At 28.7% G+C, this 11181-nt stretch overlaps 1 protein-coding gene across 1 annotated transcript in view; it reads left to right on the top strand.

Moving 5' to 3' along the window:
- The first annotated feature begins 2390 nt into the window (after positions 1-2390).
- Positions 2391-11181, top strand: part of LOC145322043 (uncharacterized) — a 28605-nt gene continuing 19814 nt past the window's right edge. The window contains exon 1 of the mRNA XM_080163801.1: positions 2391-2451. The gene's annotated coding sequence lies outside the window, so the exon portion shown is untranslated. The remainder of the gene's footprint in view (positions 2452-11181) is intronic.

Genomic DNA, 11181 nt, shown 5'->3' with positions numbered 1-11181 from the left:
ATGTGATTACAATAATTTTATGTTTTCTTAACATGTATATTTAGTTCTTATACTATAAGTACCTAGTAAATTTAATTTATACAAAAATTAATAATAATTTGTTATTATCTTCAAAAAAGATGCAGAATATTTTTTGCTAAATTCTGTATTATGGCATTTCAAAATCTGAAGTTAATTGATTTTAAATTTAACAAAAATACACTTTTCTTCACCATATTGATATCACAAAAACTTTATGATACATAAAACATGCATTAAGTGAACTATGCCACCAGAAGTTATGGTATTAACAGGAAGCTCATGAGAAAAAATTCTAGACCTTTGGGTGACCCCTGTATGGCACAGGAAGAATAGATAGATAGATAGATATAGAGATAAATATAAAGATAGATATATAAATAGATATATAGATAGATAGATAGATAGATAAATAGATAGATAGATAGATAAATAGATAGATAGATAGATAGATAGATAGATAGATAGATATATAGATAGATAGATAGATAGATAGATAGATAGATAGATAGATAGATAGATAGATAGATAGATAGATAGATAGATAGATAGATAGATAGATAGATAGATAGATAGATAGATAGATAGATAGATAGATAGATAGATAGATAGATAGATAGATAGATAGATAGATAGATAGATAGATAGATAGATAGATAGATAGATAGATAGATAGATAGATAGATAGATAGATAGATAGATAGATAGATAGATAGATAGATAGATAGATAGATAGATAGATAGATAGATAGATAGATAGATAGATAGATAGATAGATAGATAGATAGATAGATAGATAGATAGATAGATAGATAGATAGATAGATAGATAGATAGATAGATAGATAGATAGATAGATAGATAGATAGATAGATATATAGATATATAGATAGATAGATAGATAGATAGATAGATAGATAGATAGATAGATAGATAGATAGATAGATAGATAGATAGATAGATAGATAGATAGATATATAGATAGATAGATAGATAGATAGATAGATAGATAGATAGATAGATAGATAGATAGATAGATAGATAGATAGATAGATAGATAGATAGATAGATAGATAGATAGATAGATAGATAGATAGATAGATAGATAGATAGATAGATAGATAGATAGATAGATAGATAGATAGATAGATAGATAGATAGATAGATAGATAGATAGATAGATAGATAGATAGATAGATAGATAGATAGATAGATAGATAGATAGATAGATAGATAGATAAGGAAATAAACAGATTGGCAGATATATAGATAGATAGATAGATACATAGTTAAATATTTATCTATTGGATTGTGTTAAATTCCCATAAAAACACGAAACCTCTTTCGTATTAAGTAGAAATGCTTGATACATGGGTTTAAGTCCCAGTCATTTACATTGATTGAAGAATCAATTCTCGGAAATAGTCTAAAACCTGTTATAAATCATCCCACAAAAGAGTTTTTAGTCTACGAGTTGTCTTTATTAAAATTGAGATAGACAAAGACATACATTCAACTACTTGGATTCATATATAGATATAGAATTACATAATATGACAAATCTTAATTTAAACTTTTATAAGATTTTCTGTGAAGAATTTGAATATTTGGTGCAATATCATATCCAGGGACCCAGAGATAAGACAATGGCCGATAAATTGCTGTACATACCAAATGGTGATAATCAAAATTTTCCTTTCTGAAGTTATAATTTGTGGTTGAAACGTTGGGAATATCAATTAAATGAATTAACCAATCAAAGTTCAATAAATGTCCCCAAAACGAATAAGAAAACATTATTAAAAGACTTTGGGGACTAATGTAATAAACAGTCCAATGTCCCCTCCCTCCCTGATCATATCTCTCTTGTTGCTTTAAGCTTATTATTTTTACGCTAAGATGGAATAGAATTACAATTAGAATTTGAGTTGGCTTTCTGAGTGAAGAATAAAAAGTAAAAACTTAGCAGGGAATTCCCCATCTCCCTCATTTCTGTAATAAATTCTGCTACTAACCCATGCGGGTTCCCAGACCATCCATTTAACCTAATCTAAAATAAATATGCAAATTACATATGTACATTTATTCCAGAATACAATTTTTTTGAAAAAGCATTTTCATTTCTTTCAGTTACTTATGGAGAGGGGATCCTGGGTGGTTATTTTGGGCTCAATTTGTATTAAAGGGGATGTTACCGATTCGCATTCAACAATTAAATCCCAGCAAATGCTTAATGTTATAAAAACAACATGTTAATCCGCGAAAGGAAGTTTTATATTTCTAGTTTTGTTTCTTTCATTCAGTTCAAGTTAACATGAGTAACAAATCATATTTTTGCATATAATATGTTGATTGATATGAATATATATTTTTCAGACATAAAATTACAATGTAGTTCGATGTGTTAATAAGAAAAGATGGTATGACATAACAGGTGAGTTTGATTTTGCAAAGGATATACCTTGCTGTTTTTTTTGTTGCATTGTCGTTATATCCGTAAGAAAAATAGCCTTAACCCATCTCAAGACTAAAATTTAAGAGTAAAACAGCCTTAACCATAAAAATTGGCCTATCTGAAGCTTTTCCTAAATTGTAGTTTTCTTATCAGTTCTGTAGTTTTTATGAACAGATACATTAAAAAAAACCTTACTACTTTGGAAGTAAAAATTAAAATAGACTGAATTAAAGGGAAGCTCTTTATAATACCTATAAAAAAGGGAATGACGTCATAATAGAGAAATGAATTATTCTATTATGACGTCATTTTTAAAGTTTTAAAATATATCCCCTTTTTTAGGCACTATAAAGAGCTTTTCAAAGAGAAATAATTCCTTTTATAAAAGTGAAATAAAATATTTATTTAGTAATTCTTCATGTGTTAGTTAATGGATCATTGATAATACTGTAATTTAACTTAACATTTTTGGCAGTCAAAGCTGCAAGACTAATTTATAATACCTTATTTGGCAGAATTAAATACTTAATGGAGTAGATATTTTCTTTAGTAGAAGTTGTGAAGGTATTCTAAAATTATAATCTTAGATTTTTTGCATTTGTCATTTTTTTCTTTGTTTTGTTGATCTCCAATTAGCCTTATACACTCTGTAAAACAGCCTAAAACCTTTCCAATCAACTCAAAGTTCTCATTAAAGCATTACCAAACCTTTTTAATATTCTAGTTGCTTTGCCCCTAACCTCTATGAGAGAGTGAGGGGGGGGGGTGTCCAGAAAATTCTAATACCACCAAAAGACATTTATGAAACTTCATTTAAAAGTACAACTGATTTGGACATACAAATTTTTAGACTTTACCTTAAAAAAAACAATCACTACTTTATATAATAGGAAGTTTGGAAACAGACTGACAGACAAATTAACAAGAACAATAATGTTTATTACAAGTTCACCAAAACACATACTTTTTTACAGTAAGATGGACAAACTGAAGCATTGACCCTACTTCTATAGTAGCTATGCTTTTAATCATTTTGGGATACATATTGTATTCAAAGTTGTTAATCAATTTTGATATGAACATAGCTTGGTTGAAATAGTTTCAATAATTTGTAATGTCACGAATCTTAATTCTGGAATCGGTTTCCAATATTTTTGTTCCCTGCAGTTAACCATTGTTTATATTTATCAGGGGTAAAGGATATCTTAAATATCAGCAAAATTTTATTGATATATTGATGATTAAAACATTGATTTCTGCTTACGGTTTTAAGAAATTCTATACCAGCGGGGCTCTTAAAACTTTTACTTAACCAAACCTAACCTAAAATAAGCCAAAAAAAATATTGATTTTAATGATACGTTTATGGTCCAGGTATAAGGAAACCCGCTATTTTTTTTCTAAACGGTTGAATTTATTTTAGACTATGATTCAACTGTCTCTTTTGTTAAAACTTAAATAATTAAAACATAGTTGCACTTAAAAAGACACAATAAAAGAAAGTGCATGTATAAAATATGATAAAGATCATAGTTTAGTTTTAAAAAGTAATTTTTAAAAACATGTAAAACACATTGAAATAATTGAATACTTTTTTACTACTTCTTAAAATATAAACAATAGCCATGTATGGTAAAATTCAATAAACGGGAATGGAAGTTTTTTATGAAGCCAGGGTTAAAGTAGTTCTCTATCTAAATATCTTCTAGGGAAAAAATTAAGATGTAAATTTATAATACAAAGTAGAACGATGTACGTCCGTCTGGATGAAACTTAAGATCTTGCTAACTGCTCAGCTTTCCAAATATATAAATACGAAGGTTTTTGGATATTTTCTTGTAGATAGAAAAACCCCCTCCCCTTAAAAATAATGATAAAGTTGCCTTTGTAAGTGTGGGGGTTTACTGGCAACTCCTCTAGGGGCGGAGCCGCTAGTATCTATATGAAATTGAAGAATATCATTTCCATTTTATCAATTTTATTTTTTGGTTATTTGTTTAGTCAGTTGACAAACAAACTAAATTTACCATCTAACCATCACTCTACTAATATTTATGCTTTATACTAATGGATGTAGACTATATGTGGATATTAGGACAGTGTAAAAATAGTCGTTAATTATGGATTCTAACATGGATATCATTTATTGGTCAGTTCGTTTTCAAGTAGAGGGGGAGGGGATGAGGTAAAGAGGGTAAATGGTTGCGTATCGTTAATTTAGCCAGTTACTAGTTTCATTTTATTAGATAAAAATCTGGTGTAAGACTAAGATCAAAGTAATAGTAAATCAGCCAGTTACTATGTACTAGTTTCATTTTATTAGATGAAAATCTGGTGTAAGACTAAGATCAAAGTAATAGTAAATCCATTTTTATAAATTTAAGAATTAAATGTCCTATTTACAAACCTTTAGAGGCTAATGGCATAGCCTCAAATATCATGGTTAGTATGTCATGTTTAATTCTAAAGTCGGGGTTTAGGTTTAAGATTTGATAATAAATAAACACATTCTATTTTAGTAAAGTATTTTTATGATAACTTAAAATTTACATAAATCAATTCTATTTAAACTTTAAAAGCCATGTTAGGATTAAAAAACAAATAAAATTTATTTACATGGCATTGATACATGCAACATAAATACCATGTACAATATCTTTTTTTTATCATTTCAAATTTTATATGAAATCTTATTTATTTCTAATTTTTAAAAATCTCTTTTAAATTTTTTATTTTTTTTAAATAGTAGTTTTTATCGTCAATGCTTGATGAACGAAGACCATTTACAGTATACAAGAATTTGTAGATACATATTATGCATGTCAATACTTTTTCTTGTTTAAGATAGTACCCTTTATAAATAATTTCAAGTTTAACAATTTATGATTTGGCATTTCAAATAATTAGAAAAAGAGATATAGCACAACGAAACTTTTTTTTAACTATTTCCGCTTTGAAAATGTTTTGATGTTGTATATAAAAGAACTTTTATTAAAACTTACAGAATTACTACATGTTTATGTCTGTTATAAATTACACAGATAGTCAGAACCAATAAGGATATGTATATAAATCAAAAAGATTTTGTTATGAAAAAAAAATTCAATGCTTTCACTAATACCAGAAGTGAACCACTGACCCACCCCCTTTTATTTTTAATTTTAGTTCTGAAAAAAAGGAATTGTAGCTCATGCGGGGTTCTTTCCTATGGGGTTCTATTTCTTCCTGGCTGTTCTAACAATTGCTTATTTACCTAACCTATAATAAACAAATAAATAAAAGGAACCTCGTAAAAGTGTCGAACTATGACGTCAGAAAAAATTAACCAATGAGAAGCCAGTATTCACTGTAATTGACCAATGGTAAAAAATATAGCGGTCTCTCATTGGTTAATTGTTAATTTTTTTCTGACGTCATAGTTCGACACTTTTACGAGGTTCAATAAAAGTGACTAAATTTGAATCTACCCTTTTAAGTTATATGAATAAAACTGATAAATAAACAAGGATGACAACATCCATGAAAACGAAGACTTAAAATAAGATAGAAGGACAAACGAACAATAACTCTTGTAGAACATTAATTTCTAAGTCTAAACGAAATTGTATATTTGTTGCAACCCTAATTATAGAAAAGCTTCGCTTTTAAAAAGCAAGTTGAAACACCATTTAACTATTCCTATTTCATACAAAAACACTAAAAATCAGTTACGAGAGGGTCTCATGAATATTAAGTAGTTTACAAATGTAAAATGGTAATTGAATTATATCTTTCTCTTTTAGAATATATTTGGCATGGTGGAAATTATAAGTTTTTAGTCTTTCCTTTGCTGCATTATTGGTTATATTGACAGTGTCAAATGTGTAGTCAGTTTAGGTTGCTAACATGTATCACATTAAAAGCCAGTTCGATCATCCAGTAGAAGAGGAGAGGAATGGGTAACGGGGGTGAAAGTGGGGTGTCGTTATTTTAGCCAACTGCGTTTATTATTAAAGTAGATGAAAATTTTGTGCAATATCCAAGTAATAATATAATCTATTGCAGCATAAAAGTTTAATAAATTACCTTATTTTTAAAAACTAATAAGCTTTTTTATTTCAAAATTTCTAAGATAAAATGCCAGTGGCCTAGAACATGCTCTGGAATTACACAAAATTGTCTTGATAAGTACTAGTAAAAATTATCTAACTATTTAGCCTTGTTATCTTAAATAATTAAATATATAATTACTGGGATGTTATTTCAGATGATCTCTAAAATAAAGTGAAACTAGCAGCAGGATAAAAATAACGATATCCCCCTGCACTCCCTTTACCCAAATCCTTTAATTCCTAATGGATGGATAAACTGACCTATAAATTAATTCCATGTTAGCAACCTAAATTGACGACAATTTCCCCCTTTTATAATATCCAAGTATATTCTTAATTATAAAGCAGACAAACATCCTACCACTTTGATATTGATATATTAACCATCCTTTTCCTGTTTCGCTTGCCTTTAAATTTAACTTGAATTTGACCTTAGGAACCTTATCGTGGCGCATCATCAAAACAAAATTCTATCGTTTCCGGTTCAAGGGGTGCTGCAAATTTCTCAAAAATTTGAATGCTTTAATAATTTAGAACAGTTATTCATTGCATCATATTATAGACAGCTTTCCGCTGATATTAGAATAAGAAACTAAAAGATTGAAACCAGATCTTTAGCCCCGAAGGGCCTAAGGTCTGGTTAAACTGGTAATAATTTTATTTAATATTTGTGGGAAAATGTCTGTTATACGATGCTAAACATGATTTTTCATTATGGCTGAGAACAGGTTCTAATCCAGTGAATATTAATCGGTTTTGAGGCCATATTGGAAAGTATTAACCATTCTTGTATCATCAATAATGTTTATTTTCTTTCGGGTTACCGGTTCATGCTGGCATAAAACGCACCCACCTTCAATATTTTTTTTGCATTTAAAAACCAGAAGAAATAAATTTTGTGTCTCTACCCATGGCCTAAGAATTTGCCCATTGAATCCTAACCTATCTTGACGTTTTCGTGGTTTATCCCATATAATGCACGTATTGTAAAGGAAAATTTTATTTTACTATTTATATTCTAACCTTTTAAAAACTTGGCAAGCATGTTTTAGTACGCAAGAGTGTTCCAAAAGCTTAGTTTAGCCCACTAAAAGAAATAAAACCCTCAAAATTCGATATCAATTTAAGTCATAACCAAAAATTATTTTCTCTTATTCGTTGGCATCAAAACTTTGGTTACTTTTGATTACCATCATTGGGTATGTACTTGTACATAAATATAACATTGTCTTATGCCTTAAATTCCATGAATTACTTATAATATTTGCTCTAGTCCATGTTAACCTGAAGCCTGATTTTTGCTACTTCTAAAAATCTACTAAAAATTAATTATGGACCATACTAATGATTAATACATGGATCGAAGCAGTGAGTAAGGAAAATGAAAATTTATTACTTCTTTTCAAAGAACACTAGCTTATGTCCGGACTTATAGATATTGTTAAATAAAACGAAAATTTAAAATAAGAAAATCTTGTTGTTTTCTTTTTACATTTCTAATTTTAGATCAATTAAATGTAAAACCATGCAAGAAATATACTGTCAAACCAGTTGAGCGCCGAAGGGGGGTCAAGGGAGAATCAAAACCACCCTGACAAATATCAGGAAGGTTTATACACCAATCTACACCCTCCTACAACTCACTTGCAAGCTTAAAACCCCTTACAAAACCTCTCGCCCTAAAATGAAAGTATAAAGTATTAATAGGTATTAATCTTGAACGCCAAGTTATGTACATAGAATGTTAATATGAATTTGAAATTTGACTCATTGTAAAAGTGCGTGTTGTGAATATATTATCAGTGGAGGATGGCTTGTCTATATGGATATAGGATATGCGGGGATATATTGGCAGGGGAAATTTGTCGACAGTTTAGCTTGCAAATGTGGACCTCATTTACTTGTCACTTCGTTCATCCAGTAGGAGGTTAAGGTAATAAATTGGGGGGGGGGGGGGTATCGTTATTTTACCTATCTGCGAGCATCACTTCATCAGATTACATGAAAATCTGGTGCAACATCCAAGTGATGTGTAAGAAGATGATAATGACGTCATACGATAAAATAACTAATGAGAGGTCAGTATAAATTTTACCTTTGGTCAATTTGCTATTATATCGTATGACATCATAATCTGTAGAGGGACTTAAATCTTCTTCTAATATAATAATGTATCGATTGTTGTCAATATGATCCTAAAATAGTTTTCACCAATTTTTTTGCAAACTTTTTTTTGTTTTTGTTTAAATGTTTACTATTGCTCGTTTCTTTATAAAATTAAGAAATTCTTATTAAAACCCTTTGATTCTTCATTTCACCTAAATAAGTCTTTTGATTTTTAAAAACTTTTATAATTTAAAGTATTCAAAGTGATTTGTAATATGTTTTATGTTACATTTCTAGTCAATAATATAAAACTACTTTTTTTCTTCTCTGCAATAAAATATTTTTTTTTACATAAAATCCAACAGCTAAGTTTTCTAAATTAAACAAATTTTCTTGTTCACGAATTTATGTACAAACACGCCCATATGAACCTGCGTATAAAAATGCCCCGCTGTTTGTATATCTAGCATGCTGATTGGCTAATGACATTATCTTTCAAAAAGATCTAAAGTCTCCACTTTTAAAGGCAAGGCATTGCTCATGAAATTTGTATATAATTTTAGATTCATTAAAATCATCAAAACTTTTCTCCTATGATAATTTTTTATGTAACATCTTTGTTATGATTAAATTGGCTGCGAAGTAAATGTATGAACGGACAGACATAAAATTAAAAGGTGGCCATACTATATGGAAAAATATATTTTTTTTTATAAAAAAAATAGCCTCTTGACAATAAAATAATGTTTGACTACGACACAAATGTATTTAATTATTCTTCTTAATGATGCAATTATACCTTTTTGGGAAATCTTTGAAAGTCTAATTTAGTAATTAAGTCTGGCCTTTTAAGAAATCTTGATTCAATTTACTAGTTTAAAATACTTTTTTAGGTGCTTTCCCTCAAAGTTCCTAGAGAGTCGTAACAGTAAGAGGATACTCTGTACCTAAAATAACCTAACCTAACCTTACATAGCCTAAATTAAAATACAACATATAAAACAACCCCTCCCCCTTATTTTCAATTTGATTAAACCATAGAAAATAAATAATATGAACAAAATATAGTTCGTATATGTATTTCTATTCAGTCTTTTCTAAGAAAATATATCAAGTCATTCGTGTGTTACGGCTTATAGTTTTAATCGGTGTTCCTTATTCTATGCAAAAGTATCACAATTTGTAAGGCTTTTTTTGATTGAAAAAATCTATGAAAATAAGTCTAAAGAAGTATTGATTTTTAACTATTTGGTTCATTAAACAACAATTAATTGTGATCCACAGAATGGGTAATTCTGTTAAAATCATTAAGGATGTGTTTGATTTATCAGCTATTGTCCTGTCCTTTTCGATTCCTGAAAGAAACCACTTAAGATAAAAAGTTAATTTTAGGTACATTTTATACATACTTTCTATATCTGATTGTATTAAATTTTATGATTAATGATGATATAATAAAACTCTTTTTTTCGCCCATTGTTTAAAGCAAATTTGAAACACAATGAATAAGATATTAATTGGAGAGTATTGCAGCAGTTAATAGTGGTATTGAACCTCCTTCAATAGTAGCTGTTCAAAAGAAAGGATGGGATAAAAGATTCTAAAGATAAAAATACAGACATAAAGTAGAATATATATTTATTTGCACTATTTTGGCCAACAATTTTGTATTCCAAACAACAATCACTTTAATTGCAAGACTTTTGATGTGCTAGCTCTGTCTGGTTATGAATTACACAACACCTTTTTAAAAGCCATGGCATTCCAATTGCACTTACTATATTTGACATAGGGAATGTAAATTGAACTGTAAATTATACAAGTACTCAAAGATTTATGAACTTCGTCTATTATTCGTTGGCTACAAAACTTTGGGTACTTTTATTAAATCTTGATTGGCTGGTTAAATCGAGTATACAGACTTTTCCACCAATAATTCTAGTTTTCAGATAAAACAATTTATCCTCAATTGTCTTATCCCTTAAAGTCCATGGTTTGCTGTCAATGAAACGAGGGCATAACTATTTCTAACAAAAAACTTTTTTTAACATCTAAAAAAATATTTTCTTGAAACAGATCTCAATCCTCAGCTAGGCATAAAAAGAAGGGCTACCATAAACGGATAACAATAGAAGAAAGACTTCTTTTATAAAAAGAAAAATAACAAGATGTCTTATTATAAAATCATTTCAAATGTTGTATATGTTGTGTGATATATGAAAGGCTTCTCCCTCTATTAGTAGCGCAACTACTTTAACAATGTTAAGGTATGTCCTTATGTTAGTTAAAATATTACAACTTTAAAAAATACATTTTAAAAACTCTAAAAAATTTTATTGATGTAAAACTTAATTGTCCTTGTTCACTTTGTATAATTGCTCAAGAATAGGTTTTTATCGCATCGTTTTATAGACAGCTTTCCGCGGAAATTAAAATGAAAATTATAAGGTTACAACCAGTTTTGTTAGTTTCGAGGGAACGAAGGCCCAGGCTAACAAATATGATATTACAC

The sequence above is a fragment of the Acartia tonsa genome, chromosome 6 (genome assembly GCF_053477335.1).
Source record: "Acartia tonsa isolate MP-2025a chromosome 6, ASM5347733v1, whole genome shotgun sequence".
NCBI lineage: Eukaryota > Metazoa > Arthropoda > Copepoda > Calanoida > Acartiidae > Acartia > Acartia tonsa.
The sequence above is the reverse complement of the archived record's forward strand: the minus strand, read 5'-3'. Positions and strand labels throughout refer to the sequence as shown.